The following is a 12,838-nucleotide window of genomic DNA, read 5'->3' as shown; positions in this document are numbered from 1 at the left end:
CGCTGGAAATGGCCTAGCAAGGCAGAAATGCTCCAGCCCAACCTTCCTGTTACAATTACCTCTACAGAACCTGCCAGAGAAATTCCTTTGACTTCTTCCAGGGGGTTTCTTTCTGCAGTGGTTGCCTGCACGACCGTGGCAGCGCTGCCTGTGGATCAGAACACAGAGTGGGTTGGGTTGGAAGGGACCTGAAAGATCACCGAGTTTCAGCTCCCCTGCCATGGGCAGGGACATCTCCTGCTGGAGCAGGCTGCTCAGGGCTCCATCCAGCCTGGATTTTGACACTTTCAGAGCTGCAGCCTCCACAGCTTCCCTGGCAGCCTGTTCCAGTGCCTCACCACCCTCGTGGGGAAGAATTTCATCCCAATGTCCAATCTAAATCAGTTTGAAGCCATTCCCCTCGCCCTCACTCCCTGCTTTGTCAAGAGTCCAGCCTCCCCATTCCCAGCAGGAGCAGCACAGGCACCAAAGGCCCCTCCAGGCTGCACAGGGGGCTGGATCCCAGCAGAGACAGCTCCCCACCTTCTCCTCCCTGGGGACAGAAGGATAGGGCCAGCAGTGCTCTCCTGGGGCAGCACCCAAGCACTCCAGGTGATGCTGTCCCCCAGAGCACAGCCAAAGGTTGCCCATCCTCACTGCCCAGCCCCTGAGAGAGCAGCCTGTGCTGCCCCTGCCACAAGGAGCTGGCTGGGAATCCTCTTCTGAGAGGCTTCTCTTCAGACAATGTGGCCACAAGGTGAAGCTTAAGCTTGTGCAGAGACCTCTCTGAGAGCCCTTCCTGGTGAGTGCACATGCAGAGAAGAGTTAAGAGTGGCACAGGGATGGATGTCCTCTGCCACCACACAAGCTGTGCAGCACCACCCTTGCTCCAAGCAGTCAGACTGGGCAGAGCTGCACAGGAAACCTCCCTCCCCAGTGACCTCCTGCGTGGTACCCCCCAGAAGCAGGCTGGGGTCCCCATCCCTCACCTTGGCACGTGGTTGGTTTTCACTATTTAATGTGTTGTGCCCCATTAAAATGCACACAGGAAGGTGCAGTCCCCACCAGCCATGGGGGCTGCCCTCCCCCCTGCCACCATTCCTCCCCCCGGCCATTGCTGCAGCCAAGGGTTGGATCTTCCCCAGAGCTGGCAGCAGTGACCAGAGAGAGAAACCTCTCCCCACAGCAGAGGCTTGGCCCCCCTGCCAGCTGCACCAGCCACAAGAACCCCCCCAGGCACCGTGGGGACCCTGCCCAAGCCCCCAGGCACCACATGGACTGCACAGCAGAGAGCAGCAGCTGCCCAGCCAGGGTCCCACATGCATCCTGTGCTGTCACCATCCCCTCTTCCAAGGCCCACACATGTAACTGGCACAGATCCACGAGGGGGCTGGTGGCTTGCAAGGGTCTCTGAAGGCTGAGCAGAGTGCTCAGAAGACAAAGCTGCCAGCAAGGACTGGCAGCAGCTGATGGGAGCGTGGCCACCTCACACCCCTCACCAGCAGCTGCTCCCCAGCACAGCCCTCAGAGCCACCCCCCTCAGCACAGGAGCTGGGCAGAGGGCAGAGCCAGGGGCACACCAAAGGGACAAAAGCCACAGCAGCACCTGAAGTAATGTGGGCTTGACCCAGCCAGGGTCAGGCCTGCCAAGCACCTGGACAGGATCAGACCCAAACCAAGACTAAGCCTGAGCCCAGGTTCCATGCCTGGGGGCTTGCAGCCCCCCCAGCCTCAGCCCTGCTGCAGGTGGTTGCTGCCAGATCAATTTGTGCATCCTCCTGGGGAGTGCTGGTGTTGGGGGGATGCTGCTGGTGCTCAGTGCTGCTGGGGGCAAGGCTGCTTGCCTTTCCTTCTTGTTGGGTCAACAAAGCAAAGGCATCTGCCTCCCTCCCCCCTGGAAACACACAGAATGGGCTCCAGACCCTCCTCCTGCAAGGAAATGAGAACCAGCCCCGGAGGATCACCCAGCAAGAAGCCTCTGTGGGGAGATCTGAGTCCTCTTCAAAGGGGAGGCAGCAAATGTGCTCCTACCTCTGCTGAGCTGTGAGCAGAGCCTGCACCAGGGCTGCAGGGCAAGGCTTCAGTGCTGCCAGCAGGGTCAGGCCCTCGGGGCCGCCCTGAGCAACCTCTGCTTCTTGCCTTGCTCTGCTGCCATCAGGTGCAGCTTGCACTTGGGAAGGAGACCCCAGGAAGCCAGCAGCTGCAGGGCTCTGTGCCCACAGCAGAGCAATCCCAGCCAGCCCTGCCCAGCACAGGCTGATGGCACCTGGGGGTGCCAAGGGTGCCTCCTGAGCTGTGCATGGCAGAGCTGGCCTGGGACTGTGCCCCACGTGCCAGGGGACATGGGGAAAGCAGGTGGCTTGGCCATGCTGGTGGGAAAGCCAGCAGCAAGGGCTGGGGAGGAGCAGCTGAGGGAGCTGGAGGTGTTCAGCCTGGAGGAGAGGAGGCTGAGAGAGACCTCATTGCTCCCTGAGAGGAGGCTGGAGCCAGGTAGGGCTTGGTCTCTTCTCTCTACTGCCAGGGGATGGAATGGGAAGAAATGGCCTGAAATTGTGCCAGGGGAGGGTTAGGTTGGAGCTTAGGAACAATTTCTTTGCTGCCAGAGTGGTCAGGGCCTGGCAGAGGCTGCCCAGGGAGGTGGTGGAGTCCCCAGCCCTGGAGGTGTTCCAGAACCCTCTGGCCATGGCTCCTGGGGCCAGGGTTTGATGGCCATGGTGGGGTTGGGTTGATGTTGGACTGGGTGAGCTTAGAGGGAAGCAAGTCCATGATTCTGTGCTGTGACTCCACATCACCTCAGCTGGGGCAGGAGCAAGGCCAGAACCATCAGTAACTGACCTAGCAGCCCAGGAAAGGCTCAGTCAGGTCAGGGGCACAGCCCAGAAGCATCATCTGAGGCTGTTCCATTCCTTCCCTCCCCACAGGGCTGGAAAGCCTCTGGGTGTAAATCATTCCAAGCTCTCTGTTTGGGTTCAATCTCTGCTGGTGCCCCAGAGTTATTTATGCTCTTGAGACACAGCAGCAGGCACGTGGGGAGCCTTGTGCTTAGGAAGTGCAGCCTGCTGCCCAAGGTACTTATTGATCAGGGCAATAACTCACTCCAGCAAGCACAACTCATCCCAGGAAGCAGAGGATACAGCCAGAGGCTGCCCATCTGCCAGTGCCTAGCACACATCCCCTCCAGGGCTGACAGAGCATTTCAGGAGCAGCTCTCTCTCATCCAAAACTACACCAAGAGAGAGTTTGGCTCCCAGGTGGGTCCCAGGGGCAGTTGTGCCCAGGGCTGGCACCAGGATCCCAGCCAGGATGGCCACTGCTGTGGGGGCATCCCTGAGGACAGGGGCTGCAGCCCTGTGCTCACCATGGGATGCTGCCAGTGAGCACCAGAAGGGCAGTGACAAAAAGCAGCTGCCTGCATCTTGTGACAGCCCCAGGCTGCCCCAGGCGAGGCTCAGGTTGGACAGCAGAGAAAGGTCTTCACTGGAAGGGGCATTGGGCACTGGCCCAGGGTGGAGTTCCCATCCCTGGAGGGCTTTAAAAGGTGTTTGGTGAGGTGCTGAGGGATGTGGTCTGACAGCAGTGCACAGGCAGAGGTGAGGCTGTGGTTGGCCATCTCCAGCCAGGAGATGCTCTGACCTGAACTGGAGTGGAGGCACCTAAGGTACAAGCAGCCACACCAGGAGCTGGATGCCCTCAGCACCACACCCCCCAGGACAAGCAGGAGGCCACTGCTAGGAATCCAAAGCTCTCTGCAAAGGTCCTTTTTAGGGGTTGCTTTGACCATGCCTGGGGGAAAGAGGGAGGCAGTGCAGCCCTGAGCATGAGCAGTTCATGAGCAGGGGATTCCTGCAGGCTCTGACTGCTTGCCCTTCTCCAGGGGACTGCCTCACGCTGGCCACACAGAGCTTTCTCTCTCAGCTGTCCAAAGGATTTCCCTGGAAGCCTTCCCTGACCTGCAGCAAGAGGAGAGACTTGGGAAGGCCAAGCACAAGTCTGGATAGCTACACTGGGACTCATTTCTCCTAGCTCAAAGGTGACCCTCACATCAGCCTGGAGGACAGGAGCTTAACAAGCAGAGCTCAAGCAGGTCCTGACCCAGTCCCAGGCATGCAGCTGAACCAGAGGAGGTTGATTCATGGCAGTCAGGAGCCAGCCTCAGGCTCCAACTCATGCCCAGCTCCTGCTACCACCAGCACTGCTCAGCACGGACAGACAGCTCCAGCAGAGCTCCTCCCATGAATGCTGTCCCAGTGCAGAGCCACGATGTGACCCCCCCAGGAGCTCAGGACACTCACACCAAGGCACTGAGCCACTGGCATCACCATCCTGCTTGTGGGCAGCCTGAAGTGTCTGAGGGTGGATAAGGACCCTGAGAAGGGGAGGTGCTGCAGCAGGCACTGCTCTGGGTCTCACATGGCTGCCCACCAGCACAGGCACCATGCACCCGAGGAGACCCTCAGCACCACATCGTGCATGTGGCACTGTGCCCCCAGGCAGCTCCTGGCTTTGCTGAAAGGACATTCAGACAACTAAATCCCTTCCCAGGGAAGATAACTTGCCCCAGGCTGGTGGCTCAGCCACGAGGCCAGCCCTGGAGCAGGTCCCTGAGCAGGCAGCACAGCAGCCTGCAGGGGAGCAGCCCTGCAGCTCAGGAGCGGATTTTGTGCTCAGGCACAGAGGGAGACAGCAGCAGACACCTGCTGGCCCCAGCTCCTAGGCTCAGAGAATGGGTTGGGTTGGAAGGGACCTTAGAGACCATCTAGCTCCAGCCCTTAGGCAGGGACACCTCCCACTAGCCCAGGTTGCCCTTAAGCTCAGGACCTTTCCACCACCAAGGAACCTTTCACAGCCTTGAGGAGCTGCAACATCTTCCATGTCCTGCAAAGTGCCCCAGCTCACTTCCAGGGCCCAAGGCACAAGTTCCTGCTGCTAGAGACACCCCCAAAGCACCCAGCATCAACAGGGTGGGGGAGCCAGCACCCACTGCACTCCCCAGTGCCCCAAGCCTCACAGATCTGGAGTGGAACCACTTCACCTTGGCCCAGTCCCCGGGTCAGAGCTGGCTGCCAAGTTCAGGCTTGGATCTAGCAGCAGACTTTTGTGCTTTGGCTCAGGGATCCTGCAAACAAGAGCTTTAATCATTGCTGGCTCTCTGTGCTGAGAGCCAAAGCTGTCTTGTTAAATACAGTAAGTGATCAGTGCTCTCAGTAAGAACATTTCCATGACTGCCTGTGTGGGTAATTATTTCAGGCTTGCCTCTCTTCCCCTCTTGAGAGATATTACAGAATGTGGAAATTATTGCAGAGCCTCTCTGGACTTGGAGCCCTTCCTGCTGCTCTCTGGGCAGCCCTTCAGCCTCTGCCTGCATTTAGCTGCCTGCTTCTGCAGCACCCTGCTCCCCAGCAGGCACCAGTCTGCCCCAGGATCACAGGTTGGGCTGGAAGGGAGCTCCAGAGCTCACCCAGGCCAAGCCCTGCAGGCAGCAGGGACATCCTCCCCTGGAGCAGGCTGCTCAGAGCCCTCTCCAGCCTCACCTCGAACAGCTCCAGGCAGGGAGCCTCAACCACCCCCTAGGTACATGGCTGTCCTAGAGGAGGACTGGTCTAAGTAACCCCCAGACCTGTGCTAAAGGCAGCAGAAGTCTCTGCTCTGCCAGCCTTGGTGAGCCTGTGCTCTCCTGCCCGAGCACACCACAGCCACACAGCAAGAGACCTGTGGCCGTGGCACGCTGGGGCATGGCCTGGTGGCCACGGTGGGGCTGGTTGGGAAGGTTGGACCCAGTGCTCCTAAAGGCCTCTTCCAGCTGGAACTGCTCTGTGAGTGTGGGCAGCCAAGCCCAGAACACATTGGGTTTGGTGGATTTTTCCCCCCCACCAGCTGCATGTGGCAGCCCCTGCCCCACACCTGGCAGCCTTGGCTGTGCCATGGCCCAGCCCCAGGCAGGGACCTTGCTCTTGGTTCACTGAGATGGGAACTCCAGGCAGGAATCTTTCTTCCTGCACCTCTCCTCCAGCCCTTTCTGTTCTGCAGCAGCTCTGTTAGTGTAGCCTCTGCCTTTCATTGCCATTTGTCCCCAAGGACAGAAGAGCTGCAAAAGCAGAGGCCCCCAGCAGCAACCACCCACGGGAGGTGCCGGCGCGGGGAGGCTCAGCAGGGAGCACTGCAGTGAGGCTGGAAGGCAGAGGCAGGGAGGAGGAGGATGGTGCTCAGCTGTCTCACCACTCAGCCCCAGCTTTGATGGAGGGACCAGGAGGGCAGGCTGCTCCAGCATCAGGAGATGTCCTGCTGGAGCAGGAAGGATTTTTCCCTTGGAGCACAGCACCCCCAGCCCCCTCACAACCGGGTTTGCGTCACCTCCTCCTCTGCAGAGGCAGCTTCTGGCCAGAGCCTCAGCAGCAGGAGAGCAAAACCCCAGACAGAGGACAACTGTCAGCTGAGACTCCTCTCTAGAGAGGGTTAGGGTTGGGGAAACACAGAACTGGCTTGGAAACACTGACAGCTTTGCACACAGCCTGCTCCACAGCAGGGTTTGGCACCCACAGACTGCCACTGAGCCTGGAAGCCCTGGGAAAGCCCAGCCCAGGAGGGGGGCAGGGGATTGCCTCCACCTACAAATGCATCATCTGCCCTTGGTGAGGAGGAACAACACAGTGCCCATGCCCCAAAGTCCCCCAGCAGCCCCCACCCCCTGCTAGCAAAACCTTCAACCTCAGAGTTGTGTGGGTTGGATCATTGAGTCCAACAAACAACCCAGCCATGGCCACCAAACCCTGTCCCCAAGGGCCATGGCCACAGCTTTCTTGAACACCTCCAAGGATGGGGACTCCACCAGGCCTAGAGGCACAGAGGCTCTGTGCCCACCTGGCAGGGGCACCCCGGGGCACCTTTTCAGGGCACCTTCTCAGGGCACCTCAAGCAAGATCACAGCAGAGACCTTTCAGGGTAGACTTCAGCTCTGGGTAGTGTGACCCCAGGCAAAACCTGCTGTGAAGAGAGACCCCAAGGCACTGCAGATCCACCCAGCACCAAGATGTGAGGGGCAGGGACAAGCAAAGCCAACCTCAGCACCACGAGCAGAGGGAGCAGATGTGTCCCACAGCAATCACAGCTCCACAGCATCAGGCCAAAAGCAGCCAGGCACACAAAAAACAACCCCAGGAGGAGCAAACATCTCTGGGGGCTGGTCCCAGCCTCAGCTGGGTGTGAAGCAGCTCCTCAGCAGCTCAGCTGCACGCACAGGGAGCTGCTCCAGATGGTTCTGGGCTTGGCTTTCTGCAGAGGCTCTGCAAGCAGCAGCAGAGAAGCCACAGGTCCAGCACAGGCAGCAGGCTTTGCCTCTTCGGTCTCCTCCCTCCCCTGTGCCTCCTTGCTGGGCACTTCAGGTGTGGCTTTGACCTCCTGCAGCTGTCCCCAGACCTCCCAGTCCAGCACTTGTGCCACGACCACGCTGTGCCCTCCCAGCCCCTTCCACACCGACTGCCCCGGGAGCTGCAGCAGGGCAGGAGGATGAGCTCCTCCCCTGCCTCTCTGCTCTGCGGGTGCAGGGAGCTGCCCAGCACTCCAGCCAGGCACGGCCCCGGCTGTCAGAAGGCTGGGAGCAGCGGGGTGGGGACCCTCACCCTCACGCAGGGCCGACAGGAAGGGAATCGTTCCCAAAGAGAATTGCTTCTAAACCACTCCAATATGGGCAGGCAATGCTAACCAGCTGGGGGAACGCTTTCAAGACCCTTAATTAAAGGCTGGCTGTTGCACAAGCCCCTTCCCCACCCCCACCAGAAGCCTCCTCCCCCAGTTCCTGGCCTCTCCCCCTGCTGCCCTCCATCCCTCACACTTTCTTTCCCTGCTGGCATCTGCCAGCAGCATGCTGGGGCTGCTGGGGGATGTCTCTGTGGCAGCCAGCCCCTGCTGTCAGAGGGAAATTTGTACTCACAGCAAAGAGGGAGAGGGGGAAGTGAAAAATCCTCTCCCTGTTGACTTTTCAGCTGCCAGTGTGGATGTTGGTGCTGGGGCAAGGCTGGCATGGCCGTGCCAACCTGCTCCTGCCAAGGTGCTGGGGGCATCATCTGGCTGTGCTCTGCTCCACCCCTCACCAGCTATCAGACAGACTGCTCTGGGTGGGTACAGACCTCTCAAGCTCATCCACTCCAACCTCTGCAGCCAGCAGGGACAGCCCCAGCCAGAGCAGGCTGCTCACAGCCCCAAACAGCCTGGGATGGTGCCAGGGATGGGGCAGCTCCCACCACCAGGCTCTCACCATCCTCAGTGTCAAGAACATCTCCTTCACATGGGCCTGAATCAGAGCATCCAGCACCAGTGCTCAGCTCTGACACTGACTCTCACTGAGCTGCACCACCTCTTGGTGCCACCACAGGCCAGCCCCCAGCACCACGGCACAGAGACACCACCCCTGCACTAGGGCCACCTTCTCCTTATGCCCCCACACTCTGGAGCTGCCTGCACCTGATGGTGGTGAGCTGTGCCTGCATGTGGCACCCAGCCCACCCTCTGCATGGCTTGGAAGCCCCCCCCAAGCTCCTGGTTGCAATTGCAGTGGTCCCTCCCTCGGGGTGGGCATTTCCCATCTGCTGGGGACCATGGCAGAAGCTTATTCCCTGTCTTGAGGCCACATCAAGACCAAATCCAGAGCAGAAGCCAGCAGGGGTGGCAGCTCCAGGTGCTCTTCAAGGGCTGTCTGTGGGGTCAGGGAGCAGAAACCCTGAGAGGCAGCAGCAGCCTCAGCCCCTTGCTGAGCACTGCTGCCCCTGGCCCTGCTGCTCCAGCCCCAGGCCATCACAGAATGGTTTTGGTTGGAAGAGACCCTTCAGATCCAGTCCAACCCTTACCCCAGCACTGCCAGAGCACCACCAACCCATGGCCCTCAGCACCACAGCTCCAGGGCTTTGAAACCTCTCCAAGGATGGGGACTACACCACTGCCCTGGGCAGTCTGGGCCAGGGCTTGACAGCCCTCTTAGGGAAGAAATTGTTCCTCATGTCCAACCTGAATCTCCCCTGAGGCAGCCTCAGGCCATTTTCCTCTTGTCCTGACACTTGCTCCTTGGAAAGAGAGACCAACTCCACCTGGCTCCAACCTCCTTCAGGAAGAGCCAAGAGGTCTCCCTCAGCCTCCTCTTCTCCAGGCTGAACACCCCCAGCTCCCTCAGCTGCTCACCAGACCAACACTGCAGACCCTTCCCTACCTTTGTTGTCCTTCTCTGGACCTGCTCCAGCACCTCAATGTCCTCCTTGTGATGAGGCCCCCAAGCCTGAACCCAGCATTCAAGGTGCAGCCCCCCATGCAGCACAGACAATGCTCCCTCTGCCCAGCAGCAGACTCCACTTACCAGCCAGTGCCTGCTCCTTGAGCTGGCACAACTCCCTGCAGCCTCCTCCCCAGGAGCAGCTTCTCCAGACAGCTTCCAGCCCCTCCTCACCTCCCCATTTATAGTCTGCAGGTGCCCCCATGCCCCACCTGAGAGCCATGACATGGGGCAGGTGTGAGCACAGAGAGCAGGCAGGGAGTGGGGGGAGCTGGGGCATTTTCAGGGGGAAGCCTGGCTCTGCCCCCTTCCAGGCTCTAAAATGTTCCCAGAGCATGTCAGGATGAAATATGGGACTGCAAACCAGCCCTGCTGCTCCCCTCCATCTCCTGAGCTACACAAAGGCCTCTTTAATTTCTTCCTTTTGGAAGGTTTTTGGTTTTTTGCCTTTTCCTATTTTTGTGCTTTGCCTTCTGTCCTCCTCAGTTTGGTAGGAATGAAAAATGAGTAAATAAAGCTGCTGGAAAGCTCCTGCAGTGCTGCTCTCCCTGGCTCATGGGGTAGCTGGGATGGAGCAAGAGGCCCAGGGCACTGGAGCCACAGCCCTCTGGCCAGCCTGGGCTTCCAAACCCAACCAGGGTCAGAAATGGACACTGAGATGGGGACAAAAGCTTCCCCAAGCTGCAGCTCCATCAGCCTCCTGCTCTGGCACTTCCCCCGTTTAACTCTGTGCCCCCAAGGCCATCCTGCAGCTCTGGCAGCGTGGGGGGCATCTTGTCTCAGAAGGGTAGGGGGCAGAAGGGACCTCTGGAGCTCATCCAGCTCGGCTCCTACCCCTCTGTGCCCCTGGCAGAGCCACCAAGCAGCTTCAGCTGCAGGCACATCACAGAACCATGGAATGCACTGGGTGGGAAGGGACCTTTGAAGCCCATCCAGTCCAACCCCCCTGCATCCAGCAGGGACATCCCCAATGGAACAGCTTGCTCAGAGCCCCACCAGCCTTCACTGGACTCGTTCCAGGCATGAAGCCTTCACCACCTCCTTGTGCAACCTGTTCCAGTGTTCCACCACGCTCCTAGCAAAGAGCTTCTTCCCGGGGTGGCCACGGCACCGCCAGCCTGCTGGTTGGACTCGGTGGTCTTGGAGGTCTTTTCCAGCTGAAACGCTTCTAGGGCTCCATTCCCAACCTGCCGTTCTGCAGTCTCAAACCATCGGCCCCTGTCCTGCCGCATGCCTCAGAAACGACCCAAAGCCTGCCCCGGAGCCTCCACCCTGGGCACCTTCCCCCTTCCAACCCAAAGCCGCTTTTTATTGTCTTGATCTAATGAAGTGCAGCCTTCACCTGGACAGAGCCATAAGTGGCTCCTCTTGGAGGCAATGAATACAAATACTTGACCTCCTGAGCTGTGGGGGCAGCAATTAGTTTAAGCAAGGGGTTTGTGTAACACTTCAAAAAGTCTTAATCCGGGCGGTCACCCCTGGCAGGGTATTTGCCAGGACCTATTGAGTAGTCTTAATGAGTCCGCAAAGCAAAGCTTTCAATGCATTTTGGGTCGCTTCAGATGCTCTAAATGGCGCAGTCTATATGGCATTGTGGGGCTTTAGAAAGCCCGGGGCCTTAAAAAAGTGTGGGTGCCTTTCAGCGGGCAGACAGAAACCATCTTTAGAGCTGGGGACCCTCAGCGTTTTGCATATCAATGTGGCTGGGGCTGAATGCGGTCACTCAGCTGGGAAATAGGATCACTATCAGCGTTTCCAGGCTTTCACAGGCACTTGGGAAACTTTAAAGCCTTGGCTGGAGAATAATTTGGTCGAATGTCATGGCTGGAAACAAAAACTCAACAAGCAGAGCGCAGTCCATCACGCTGAGCTGCCAGTGAGGCTGACAACAGGCTCCAGCAGCTCCGACATCCAGCCCCCAGCAGCTCCAGCATCCAGCCCCCAGCGGCTCTGACACTGAGCCCCCAGCAGCTTCCACATCCAGCCCCCAGCAGCATTGAGCCCCCAGCAGCTCTGACATTGAGCCCCCAGCAGCTTCCACATCCAGCCCCCAGCGGCTCTGACAATGAGCCCCCAGCAGCTCTGACATTGAGCCCCCAGCACCTTCCACATCCAGCCCCCAGCGGCTCTGACACTGAGCCCCCAGCGGCTCTGACATTGAGCCCCCAGCAGCTCTGATATTGAGCCCCCAGCAGCTCTGACATTGAGCCCCCAGCACCTTCCACATCCAGCCCCCAGCGGCTCTGACATCGAGACCCCAGAAACTCTGACATCCAGTCCCCATCAGTTCCAGCATCCAACCCCCAGCAGCTCCAGCATGCACCCCCAGCAGGGCAGCAGGCAGAGGGTGCTCTGGGAGTTCAGCCAGCGGCAGAGCAGTCTCAGTTTCCTCTCTTCAGTTTTCCAGGAGGTTTTCCCAGTCCTTGTTGTGTTCCAGGCTCCATTTCCTCTCTTTATCTTGTTTCAGGATTCCCCCCCCCCAGTTTCCCCAATTCTTCACAATTTCCACCCTCAGCCTCCTCTCCTTTGTACACCATCCCAGGTTCCTGACACCATCCACAAGCCCCAGGCTCACACCACACTGCTGGCATCTCCATGCCATCCCCAGCACACCGATGGATCCACGGAGCCCAGGCAGCAGCAGCCATCTGTTTGCAGTGACCTCTGGCACCACATCAAACCATCCCCACCCAGCTCCCTGCTCCCAGTAGCGACCAGAGGAGCCCAGAAGTGGAGCTGGGCACAGGAGCTGACCCTCAGCTGCAGCCTCCAGCACTGGGACAGAAATAGCTGCCACCCACCAGGGGCACAGGGAGGTGGCAGCAGATGGGAGGTGGGAGTAGGGAGAGCTCTGTGGGGTAAAGCATGATGTGCTGGTGTGAAACTAGGAGGAACTGGGACAGGGATGCATCCCAGAGCTGGTACCTGCTGTCTCCAACCCCCCTGGGGAGCAGCAGTGAGGAGGGGAGAGGATGGCACAGCTGGCAGGAGATGCCAGGCAGGATGGGCAGCTTGGGGATGCTGCTCCAGGGGAGAAACCACTGCAGCCAAAGCCTATTTGCAAACAATGCAGGGCCCGGGGGCCCTTGCAGACACCTAATTAGCTCATTAAAGAGACAAAATCATGTCACTAATAAGATATTAGAGGTTAATTGAGTGTTTCCCCTGTCTTTAATTAAGGGGAAAATGAGTTATTCAGATTAAAGCCATTCCTGCAGCCTCCCCTCCTGGTGCTCCACAGCTTCAGGTCTGAAAACCTATTGAGGTGCTTGAGCTGGGAGGTCGAAGTTTGGAGCTTTTGTCTGCTCTGCTGGGGTGGATTTGGGCAGGGGGAGGAGGGATTCCCATGCCCAGGGTGAGGAACCTCCTGCTTCATCATCTGAAGATCTGGGAGAGCAGCTCCCTCACCCAGAGCTGGCATTCGCTGGCATTCGTTCTGCTCATGGCTGGGATGGGCAAAGAGCTTGCTCAGGCCAGGCCCAGAGGGAGGTGGGGGGTGGAGCTGCAGAGAGCTGCCACCAGGGCTGGAGACTCCTGCAGACCATCTTCTGTCTTCAGAGCACATCCCACCCTTGGGGTCTGCTGCTTGCTCAGCCTCCCACC

The sequence above is a fragment of the Melanerpes formicivorus genome, unplaced genomic scaffold (assembly GCF_026170545.1).
Source record: "Melanerpes formicivorus ecotype bairdi unplaced genomic scaffold, bMelFor1.0.p_v2 SCAF_135, whole genome shotgun sequence".
NCBI lineage: Eukaryota > Metazoa > Chordata > Aves > Piciformes > Picidae > Melanerpes > Melanerpes formicivorus.
This window is presented reverse-complemented; position numbering follows the sequence as displayed.